General features: G+C 34.4%; 1 pseudogene; it reads left to right on the forward strand.

Annotated features, from left to right (window-relative positions):
• The window catches only part of LOC124973745 (coiled-coil domain-containing protein 138-like), a 75,360-nt pseudogene that overhangs the window by 11,406 nt on the left and 51,154 nt on the right, over window positions 1-12,800 (forward strand).

Consider the following 12,800-nt stretch of genomic DNA (forward strand, 5'->3'; position numbering starts at 1 on the left):
AAACACATGTAATACTTTCTGTTTGCTATTCTTTTCATTGGAAACATTATATACACTTGAAACACTGAAAAAAATTTAAAAACTAATAATTCATTTTATTAAAATAATTCATGTTGTAATAATGTAGCATTTCAGAAAAAAAGTTTTTCTTAACCTCAATTACTAGGAAAAAAAATAGAGAAAGACAAAATCTGGTCCTTGACCTAGAGGTAGAATTTAGAGAAGAGAACAATGGAAAGGTCTATCCAGGTACAAGGAATTAAGAGATGAGTGTTGTTTGGAAAAGAGTGATTGTCATATTGTGAATTTAGCTTCCTGTATGGGAAATAAAATAGTGAAAATTGAGGCTAACTGTTTTATAGGTTTATTTTAATCAAAGAAGTGACAGTAGAAATACTTTTGATAATATTCTATAGAATAAAAAAGAAACAAGGTTGCAAGGATAGATCATCTATAGTAAACAATAAGGAAAAATACTTTTTTAAAAGTAAAGTACAAGGGATTAATCTGATTTCTTTAATCTTTAGACTGACTTCAAAATTTGCTTTGTAGGGGTAAGAGTTGTTATTAAGCATGTACTTTTTTTGCTTTTACTATTAAAAGAGTTTTTTGACAAAAGTTTAGTAGGAATATGTACATGATCCAATTTTTATGCCATAGTAGAATAGGCACCAAACAGGCACCTTTAGAGAGGGTACCTGGATTTCTCTGAACAGCCATTATTAAAACTCATTCAAGTCTTCTAACTTGACAGTATTTTTCCTCATGTTGTCACCATTCCAGTCTTGTTCTGTTGCCCACTAGTTGTCATCTCCCCATATTCATCCAGATATTTAAGGGGCCACATCCCTGCAGTAGTTCTTGATCATGTCTGTCACCATTTAATTTCAGTGATAATTTCTTGGCTATAAATTTTGTCAGCTTGTTATCTATTCAACAGACTCAGAGATGCTTTGTAGTGGAATTGGTGGCCTCGAAGCATATACGTTTTTGTTACACTATTGATTTAATGTATTCAGTAAATACTGGAGTACCTATTAATATACATTTGTGTTGAGTAAAATATATATGCCTTTTGCTACATGTAGCTTATTAGAAGAAATCATAAGTAATTATATAATTATAATTTTATAAACTTAAATGAAGGAATAAAAGATATATACTGTAAATACCTGATGGGAGAGATTTTGATTGAAATTGGAGGAGATTGAGGTAAGATTTTTCTGAAAAATTAACATTTAAGTTAAATACTGTAAAATGAGTAGAGGTTAGCCCAGTGAAAGATTTAGATTCTACACTGAGAAATTCCAGTATGAGAAGTTCCTGAGGCATGGTAAGTTAACATATTTATTCAAAGAAAATGTAGTAGGTAGCTCTGAAGATTTTTAAAACATGAAAGTTGCAAAATTTAATTTGTGTTTACATAAATGTCTTAGAGGGGGACAGGGGTATAAATTGGGAGACCAGAGAGCATTCTACTGCAGGATCCCAGGTAAGAAATAAGGATGACTTGGACTGGGGTGGTATCAGAGGTATAGAATAAAGATTATTGTAGAGGTAAAATATTCTGGACTTGGCATGATGAATTCAATGAAGTATAGGAAGACTAAAGTAAGTTGATTCTCATGTTTCTGGTTTGTGCATTGTGGAGAAAGAATGCATTTCAGGAAGAAGAGCAATATTTCTGTTTGAAATGAGTCAGGTTTGGTAGTAAAACATATTAACCTGGCTATTAGAAAGTAGATAGTGGGTGATTATCTAATTTGGGAGTCATCTATGTGTTAGTGTTCTATCACTGTTACAAAATACCAGAGATAATCAACTTATAAAGGGAAAAAGTTTATTTTGGCTCATAGTTTTAGAAATTTCAGTTCATGATTGATTGGCTCCATTGCTTTGGGTGGGTAGCAAGGCAGTGCATATGGAAGGAACATGGGGTAAAAAAACACTGCTCACCTCATGGCTAGGGATCAAAGGTCAGAGGCATCAGGGTCCCACTATCCCCTTCAGTGGCACATACCCAGTGACCTAAAGATCTTTCTTTAAGACCTAGCTTATAAAGATTCCACAACCTTCTACTTAGTGTATTTCTGTGGACCATGACTTTAAAACATGGGCCTTTGGGGGACAGTCAGCATCCAAATGTGTTAGTGTTTAATGTTGTCACCAGTGTGAGAGGTTAGAGAAGTTGGTGTGAAATAATGTTAATAGTCTGAAGTGTCTTGTATTAGGCTGGGGACCTCAAGGATACAGAGAAGGGGTTGGATTCCAGAGATACTTAAAAGGTGGGTTAAATAGGACTTAGAGATTGTTTGGATGTAGGAGATATGCTAGAAGTTTTATCAGGGCAAAATGAAAGTTTAGTTTTTGGACAGTTGGATAAATCATGCTGCTTTTTGCTTATACAGAAAACTGGAGGAAGAAGAGATTAGTTTATTCCTTTTTAACTCATAACTTAAAAATTAATTTTTAGTATATAGTTAAATTATTTTTATTATATTCACAGAGTTGTACTATTGTCACCGTAACCAATATTAGAATATTTCATTATCCCAAAAAGAAACCCCAACACATTAGAGGTTATTCTTCATGTTCTCCAAAATCCCTTCAGCCCTAGGCAACCACTAATCTACTTTCTGTTTCTACATGTTTGTCCATTCTGAACTGTTCATAATACTGGAATCATATAATATGTGATCTTTTAAAACAACTGACTTCTTAGCATGCTAATTTTAAAGTTCATTCATGTTATAGCATGTATAAACCCATGCTTTTGATTCTTTTCCTTTTAGTACTGGGGGATTGAACCCAGAGGAGTTACATCACTGAGCTACATTCCCAACTTGTTTATTTTTAGTTCAAGGCAAGTACTTGCAAAGTTGCCAGGTTGACTTTGAATTTACAATCCTTCTGGTCCAGCTTCCTGAGTAGCTATAATTACATGTATGCTCCCTTGTGCCTGCCTAGCACATGCTTTTTATTGCTAAGTAATATTCCATTATATAGATATATCACATTTTTATTTTACTCATTAATTTCTGGACATTTGAGATTTCTCCACTATTTGGCTATCATGAATGCTGCTATGAATGTTCTTGTTTAAGTTTTGTGTGGACATGTACTCCATTTCTTTTGGGTGTATACATACAGTGGAATGGTTAAGTCTTAGAATAACTGTGTTTAAATTTTTTGAGGAACTGGCAGACTGTTTTACATTTCCACTAGACTTCCATTTTCCCCACATCTTTTCCATCAGTTATTTTTCTGTTTTTGAGAAACACATCCTTTATTTTTCTGGGTCTTATTGTGGTTTTACTTTATATATTTCTGTGATGTCTAGCTGAATTCAGATTTGGACATGCTTATTTTGTGCTACCTGAAAGTATACAGGTAGAGATGTTAAATGGGCTGTTTAGACTTGAGTTTGGCACTTGAGACAATCAACTGAACAGTTGCAGGTTGGGAATATATGGTAATTTTAGCCATTGAATGGATATAATCAAGCAGAGAGTGTGAAGAATGAGAAGAAAAATAACTTAATCACAAATCCTGAGCAACCATAGTAGTTACAGCATGGTGGAGACCAGAGAAGGTGGTAGAATACCAGGAGAACATGATATCATGCAAAACATTGAAGTATTTTAATTTGAAGGAAAGAGATAGTTATATAACATGCTGCTGAGAGATTAAGTAAAATATGAACTGAGAAGTTTTCTATAAAGTTCATAACAAGTAAGTCATTTTAGTAGGGAAGTGTGGGCTGAAGCCAGATTAAAAATGAATTGAGGAATGACTTGGAGGTAAAGAAGGTTCAGCAAATGTAGACAATGTTTTTGGAGATTTGGTTGGGGAGGTAATATGGGAAGGAGCAAAATATTTTATTTCAGATGTGAAAAGAGAGATTGAAAATGTTTAGAGATAATCAGAGCAGTCTTCACAAAGGGACTTAAGGCAATGAGATCTTGAACCTATCTGTGTTCAGAAGAGAAGGGCATGAAACTGATGTTCCTTTCTGTGGTCTTCCCTATGAACTTACCAGGCCATCCACAGACGATGTTCCAAGGTATTGTGTTTAAAATTAGGAAAGAGTAAAATGGTTTGAAATAGACAAATGGAGAACATAATAAAGAGATGACCATGAAAATGTAGCAAGTTTTCTGAATAGCATTGATAACTTAATAGAGAATTGAGACCATGAACTCAAAATATATCACTTTACATGGTGTGTGATTATTCTGTGATGGTTTTTAATCTGTGTTATCCTCAGGACAGGGAAGATGGTAAGTGTGTTAACCCAGGCCTGGAGTCTTTCAGCCCTTGTTGATAGAAGAACAACAAAGTAAGGGAGTGGAGGATATAGGTAAAATAATGGACCATGTGCAGGAACTACTATAATCACTATTTTACATACCAATGCATTTTCAAAAATCACTTGGTTAAACCAGTGTCAGTGGATAAAAATGTAATTTGCAGATTTTGTGAATTTTGTGAATGTTCTTTTTAAAAATTATTCATATCTGGTATTTTGATACAGCGTTAAACTGCAGCATAACACAATTCTGCTGAAGAACTTAAAAAGCAAGAATGTTTTTTAGTTGGAACAACTGCTTTTCAGACATGAAAATGCCTTAAATAAAATTAAAGGTGTTGAAGAAGAGGTTCTTACAAAATTTCAAATTCTAAAGGAGGTACTTATAAAGTCATAATTTTTAGAGAAATATAATTTCTTTTTTTCTTAGTTTATGTAATAATTAGCATTTTGTCACATTTGCTTATTTAACCTTCTCCCTCCTTTCCTCACACACACACCCACACAGATTCACACACACCTTATTTTCTGAACTATTTGAAACTAGCTTGCAAAAATCAATACATAGCATCCCTAAATCCTTAGACATGTGTCTCTTAAGAATAAGTACATTCTGTATAGTATTATATATCAGAAAATTAATGCTAATTGAAAAAAATAATATATACTCCACATTCACTTTCCCATTTGTTCTCCAACATGTCTTTTAATACTTTTTATGTTTTGTTTTGTTGTTGTTTTCTAATCAAGGACCTACAGAAACTCTATCCATTATCTTAGACTTCTTTGAATCTAGAGTAGATAACCATTACTATTTTTATTGTTCATGGAACTTTTATTTGGACACTAGGTCAGCAGTGTTGAGGAATATATTGCATCCTAGATTTGCCTGATTGTTTTCTAACAATGATATTTTGTTCAGATACTGTTGGAAAGAATTTTATATAGTTAGTACAATTTGATAACTATTATAATAACTATAGTTAGTGTAATTTATTCTTGCTTAATATTTATATGTACTATAATGTCTCTTGGTGTCATATAGCTTATCTCTTAAAGAAGTCATTTACATAGAGTAAAATTCATTGTTGTACATTTATATTAGTTTTGAAAAATGCTTTTAATTTTGTAATTGCCACCATCCTCAAGATAAAATGTAATTCCAGCATTCAGAAAATTTTATTATATTATTTTACAAATATTTCTTTTCCCATCCTTAGCCTTTAAAAACCATGGGTCTATTTCCTGTCCCTAGTTCTGCATTTTTCAGAATATTCTGTAAATAGGTTCATTTTAAGCTTTTTCTTTAACTTGTGATTTTTAGTAGCAACTCATTTATGATGTTAACTTGGCATTCTTTTCTTTGACTTCATCCAATTTGTGGTTTATTATTTTTCTTGAATTTGTAAATTTATGTCTTTGCCACATTTGGGAAATTTGCAGCAACTATTTCTTCAAATTTTTTATGCCTCAATTCTCTTCTCTGCGGGGGCATCTGGAATTCCATCCAGTGCTTGACAAAGATCCTCTGGAGGATGATTGCAAAGGCTCATCCTAAAAGGAATTGCCAGATGTTTTGCTCCAAAGCATGGTGTTTTTCTGATAATATATTACTCATTTCAGTCTGAACGGATTGCTTAAGGGGATGAGGGGAATACAACAAAAATTCCAGAAAATGTTACCTACAATCTGAAAAACATTGGGTCTTTACCACTAACAAAATTAAAAATATTTTTGCAACCGTACAATGAGTCCCTGAAAGCCTCTGGAGAAAATAGTTGTAGATCTGCCTTTGTCTCCAACAGGCTGGCTAAATTTTAACGATGGTTTTGTTCATGTGTGGTTGTGAGGTATAAGAATAAGGTTTCATAACATTCCTTCCTTCCTACAAAGAATATGTCACCCCTATAATAAATGTTGGCACACAATAACCATTGGGACTGCTGCCCTCCTGTAACCCTTAACTCAGCAATTTAGATATTAACCAGAGGGACCTAATAGAAATGGTCACATGAGATTACTTGTCTATCACTTTAACCGTGAGAATAATAAGAATAGTCTTAGGCCACATAGAGTTTAGATATTAAGGAAATAAACATTGTATTAGCTCATCAACGTAGTTAGATATTCTTAAAACAATTGTGATTAGGTAAGGATGATCTGTAAGGTTGTTGTTTTCTGCCTATGCTTTGGAAACTTCTTTAATATTAACCACAAGATTGCCATTATAGCCTGAAAAAAATGTATATAAACCCAGCCTTCCCCAGAATAAAGTGGGATTGATTGCACCAGAACTAGAGTCTGTGTCTTTCATTCTCCATCCATCGCTGACACTGTCTCCCCACGCCCCGTTTACCGGTGTGGAACCCATGGACTCCTGCTAGGGCTGGACCCCGGCAAGTGGCGCCCAACGTGGGGCCCTCTGGTAAACCCCCCATTTATTTATATTAATTTCTTTCTTTTTCAAGACAGCTAGGATCCTGCCTGGGGTGCCACGGACCCCTCGGTAGAGAAGGCCGAGAAAGGGTAGGCAGGGATAGAAAGAACAGCTACCATGGGAGGTAGTGAAAGCAAAGAAAGAGCATTATTTATTGATATTGCTAAGCACTTATTAACTAAAAGAGAAACTCATGTAGAAACAGCTCAATTAAAAATATTTTTTCATTTTGTGCAAGAATGTGCCTCTTGGTTTCCTGAACAGGGAACCTTAGATGTTAAAACCTGGAAAAAGGTAGGTGATGCTATGCATACACATCATAGATTATATGGCAATGAAAGAATCCCTGCAGATGCTTTTGCATTGTGGAATCTTTTTAGGGACTGTTTAGACCCTAGACATGAAAGTGAGCAGCTAAGTAAAAGGGTAAGATCACCAGATGAAATGTCAGAAAAGGAGACTTTGCTGACAGCCTCTGTTAAAAAATATACAGAGGAAACTCCGAGTGAAAGTGAAAGTGAATCAGATGATGAGGAAGATGGTAAAAAGGAGAAAGGTCTACCTGATCAGCTCTCCCCATCTGATGAGGAGGACTTGGAGGAAGCCAATTTCAGATATCATAATGAGGATCCACCTTTGGTGGCTCCTGTTGTTCCGGCCCTTCCTAAACCCCCAGATAAAATAAAAAGGAAAGTCCAAGAGGTAGGATTTCTAGGTGCTGTTAGTGAGGCACAAAAACAGGGAGATGTTAGTATTTGTTGCCCTATAGTATGGGCTATAGATGAGGGAGGAGAGCCTCATTGGGAGCCTCTCTCTCTCTTTTAAAATGTTAAAAGAACTAAAAGCAGCTGTAAAAGATTTAGGACCTACTTCCCCTTATACTCTGTAGCTAGTGGAGAATGTCCTTCTCCTGTGGCTGTGCCTAAAGGCTATCATATTATAGTCATTGATTTACAGGATTGCTTCTTTACTATCCCTTTAGCTAAACTAGATAGTGTTCTGCTTTTAGCTTACCATCGCCTAACTTACAAAGGCCTTTATCAAAGATTTCAATGGAAATTATTACCTCAAGGAATGAAAAATAGTCCTACATTATGTCAAAAATTTGTAGATCAAGCTTTAATTAATTGTAGATAAAAGTATCCAGACTGCTATATGATTCACTATATGGATGATATATTGATTGCACATTCTCAAAGCCATTTGTTACAAATAATATTACAGGATTTAATTAAAGATTTACAGAGGTGGGGTCTGATAGTGGCTGCTGAAAAAATTCAACAGGAACCTCCTTATAATTATCTAGGAAGAACTACAAAAACAGATTGTGTCAACTCTCAAAAGTTACAAATTTGAAAAGACAAACTATTAACGTTAAATGATTTTCAAAAATTATTGGAAGATATAAATTGGATTAGACCTTATTTAAAACACTCAACTAATGATTTAAAACCTTTGATTGAAATACTAAAGGGTGATTCAGATCCTAACTCAAGTAGAGTATTAACTAAAGAAGGAGAAGAAGCCTTGCAAGTTGATGAAACTGCAATTCAAAAACATTACTTACAACAAGTTAATTATAACTTGCCTTGGGTTTTTATTATGCTAAAAATGAAACATACTCCAACAGGTTGTTTATGGCAAAATGATCCACTTGACTGGATACACTTACCAGTATCAGGAAAGAAAATATTATGTCTTATCCTACTATGGTAGCTTCTTTGGTATTAAAGGCCAGATTTAGAAGTAAAGAATTGTTTGCTTGTGAAATGCTTGAAATAATTATTCCTTACACAAGAGAACAATTTAACAAATTATTACAAATTGATGATCAATGGGCTATTGCATTTTTAAATTTAACAGGAAAATTTCTTTCCACTTGCCCAATAATCCTTTATTACATTTTTTACTTCAAACAGAAATAATATTTCCTAAATGGTGCTCCTCAACTCCAATTAACAATGCTATGTTAATATTTATGGATGGGTCATCAAATGGAAAAGCAGTTACAATAATTAATTCTCAACCCACAGTTCAATGGACACAAGAAACTTCTGCACAAAGAACTGAATTAGAAGCAGTCATCTATGCTTTCAAGACTGTTGCTCAACCCTTTAACTTGTACACAGATTCACTCTACATTGTTAAACTGTTTCCAACCATAGAAACAGCAACACTCTCCTTTTCCTCTAAAATTATACATAGGTTACAAGAACTTCAATATCTAATTCATAACAGAACTTCACATTTCTTTATAGGTCATATTCGGGGACAATCTGGATTATCTGGTCCCCTTGCTCAGGGGAATACCCATGCTGATCACTTAACTAAAAATTTTATTTTAACAGCTATAGAAGAAGCTATTATATCACATAAAAATCATCATCAAAATTCATCTGCCTTAAAAAAACAATTTCATATTTCTAGAGAAGAAGCTAGAACTATTGTTAAAAATTGTCATGTTTGTCTTAAATTTATTCCTTCTCCACAGATGGGAGTTAATGCTCGAGGACTTTTACTTAATGTCTTATGGCAAATGGATGTAACTCATATATCAGAATTTGGAAAATTGTCTTATGTTCATGTTACAGTTGATACCTTTTCTCATGTTATTGTGGCCTCAGCCAGAACTGCGGAAGCCTACAAGGATGTGATTCAACATTTATTCCTTTGTTTTTCTGTTTTAGGAATGCCTAAAAAATTAAAAAGCAATAATGCTCCTGCTTATACATCAAAACCATTTAAAGATTTCTGTTCCAGGTTTAATATTTCTCATTCTACAGAAATTCCTTATAACCCACAAGGACAAGCAATAGTAGAAATGAGCCATCAAAGATTAAAAATACAAATAAATAAGCTAAAAGAGGGAGAGCTTAAATACTCTTCCCCACATCATATTTTACAATGTGCTTTATTTGTTTTAAATCATTTAAATAGTGACAAGGAGGGAAATACTACAATGATGAGACATTGGGAAAGTAAAAGGTCAAAACAAAGTTTAGTAAAATGGAAAAATTTATTATCTGGTAAATGGAGAGGACCTGATGTCTTGCTAACCTCCGGTCGAGGCTATGCCTGTTTATTTCCACAGGATGCAGAAACACCTTTGTGGATTCCAGACAGATTAATACGTCACTACAATGAGCTCTATTCGAAGGAGGAAGAACAAAAAGTATTGGATCCCTTACCAACCCAATCAGATGGATGAAAACGGACTAGTATTTAAGATGAAAAAGTTGCATCTTGCACAATCATCCGCAACTCACAACTCAGACCTGCCGACTTGGGGAAAAGTGAAACGCCTGACTGCTGCTGCTGAACACCTGGTGAACAGCTCAAACCTAGAACCCCAGAGGCTTTGTTTTTTGCTTTGATTGCTCTCATTTTGACTCAGGTACTGCCTATTCATGCTTATGATAATGAAGGGAAAGCTTACTGGACCTATTTTCCAAATCCTCCCTTACTGCATCCAACTACTTGGAGCAGATCTAATATTAAAGTATTTACTAATGAGCCTCAACTACTTGGAGGGATTTCAGATTCTTTAATACCACATAAAATAGCATTTACAATTACATTTCATGGAATTACAGAAGAGACACCAATGTGCTTTAGTACAGAAAATCTACATGTGCCATTGGGATGTCTCCCTTTAAGTTATAGGACTTACATTACTGATTCTCCAGGAGAAGAAGACAATGAAAGAGATATATGGTCCCTAGAGATAACCTCCCTTGGATATGCTAATTATAATGATACAAATATTTCAGTGGCTTTACCGCCTCCTTTTAAGCCATGTGATGACTTTAACAGTCGTAAAGACAGCTCTTGGAATCTACTCAATTTAGAAACAGATTTTCCAAAATGGTTTGGATGTGGTTTTCATCATACTGCATTTCAGTGTAAGCCACAAGGCTCTGCTACTACTATTATAGATTATTCTGTGTCTTCTCCTGATTTTGATTATAAACTTTGGTTAAAGATAAGATGAAATAAAACAGTACATTTTAATTTTAACCCTTTTCATACCAATGAGCCTATTCATAGATGGTTTACTCCTGGATGGGTAACACCCATCTATCGGAGTGACCTTATAAATGGTAAATTCTCTTATTCTCCTGACTTGTATAAACTATTAGCAGCTACTAATGTAGTATTACTGCAAAGACCTAAGTTAAGTAAACCTAATGACTTTGCAGTACGTGCTTGTATAAATGCTCCTCATGCTATTCTTATGTCTACCATAAATAATTTCAATATCACTAAAAATAAGGAAGCTTATAACATTTATTGTCATGATTGTGTTCTTACTAATTGTATTAATTCAACCATGTCTAAAGATGTAAAGGTGTTTTTAATTGTATATCAGCCTAATTATGTTATATTGCCAGTCAATCTTACAGAATCTTGGTATGATGATCCAGGTGTTGAAATTTTAAAAACAGTTAATGAACTTTTAAGACTAAAAAGATTTGTTGCAGCCTTGATCCTAGGAATAACAGCTTTAATCAGTATAATCAATTCCTTAGCTCTCTTGACCACAGTGCTTGTACAGGAAATTCATACCGCTTCACATGTAAATGATTTATCTCATAATGTTTCTGTGGCTTTAGTGGCACAAGAACAAATTGATAAAAAAATTAGAAACAAAAATTAATGCTCTTGAAGAAGCTATTCTTTTTATGGGAAATGAGATTCAAAATATTCAAACTAGAATGACCACTAGATGTCATGCTAATTATAAATGGATTTGTATTACTCCTTTAAAGGTTGATAATAATACTAATTGGCAACAAGTTTAAACTCACCTTAGAGGAGTTTGGAATAATATTAATATAGCACCAGATATCAATGCTTTACAACTACAAATAAGAATGTTGAGTCAGGCTCATCTCTTGGTTGTTCCAGCAGATAATTTGGCCTCCCATATGTTTCATAATATAAAAACAACTATATTTAATAGTACATTCCTAAATACAATATTACAATATGGCTTGATTGGAGTATGTATTTTAATTTTAATTCTTTGTCTTCCAGTCATCCTCCAAGTAATCCTCAGACTAGTCAAGAAAATAAAAATTCAAGAAGGCCTCTTCACTTTACAAAATAAGAAAGGGGGAGCTGCGGGGGCATCTGGAATTCCATCCAGTGCTTGACAAAGATCCTCTGGAGGATGATTGCAAAGGCTCATCCTAAAAGGAATTGCCGGATGTTTTGCTCCAAAGCATAGTGTTTTTCTGATAATATATTACTCATTTTAGTCTGAACGGATTGCTTAAGGGGATGAGGGGAATACAACAAAAATTCCAGAAAATGTTACCTACAATCTGAAAAACATTGGGTCTTTACCACTAACAAAATTAAAAATATTTTTGCAACCGTACAATGAGTCCCTGAAAGCCTCTGGAGAAAATAGTTGTAGATCTGCCTTTGTCTCCAACAGGCTGGTTAAATTTTAATGATGGTTTTGTTCATGTGTGGTGGTGAGGTATAAGAATAAGGTTTCATAACATTCCTTCCTTCCTACAAAGAATATGTCACTCCTATAATAAATGTTGGCACACAATAACCATTGGGACCGCTGCCCTCCTGTAACCTTTAACTCAGCAATTTAGATATTAACCAGAGGGACCTAATAGAAATGGTCACATGAGATTACTTGTCTCTCACTTTAACCACGAGAATAATAAGAATAGTCTTAGGCCACATAGAGTTTAGATATTAAGGAAATAAACATTGTATTAGCTCATCAACATAGTTAGATATTCTTAAAACAATTGTGATTAGGTAAGGATGATCTGTAAGGTTGTTGTTTTCTGCCTATGCTTTGGAAACTTCTTTAATATTAACCACAAGATTGCCATTATAGCCTGAAAAAAAATGTATATAAACCCAGCCTTCCCCAGAATAAAGTGGGATTGATTGCACCAGAACTAGAGTCTGTGTCTTTCATTCTCCATCCATCGCTGACACTGTCTCCCCATGTCCCGTTTACCGGTGTGGAACCCATGGACTCCTGCTAGGGCTGGACCCCGGCACTTGTCTTCTCTGTGT

The sequence above is a fragment of the Sciurus carolinensis genome, unplaced genomic scaffold (assembly GCF_902686445.1).
Source record: "Sciurus carolinensis unplaced genomic scaffold, mSciCar1.2, whole genome shotgun sequence".
Taxonomy (NCBI): Eukaryota; Metazoa; Chordata; class Mammalia; order Rodentia; family Sciuridae; genus Sciurus; species Sciurus carolinensis.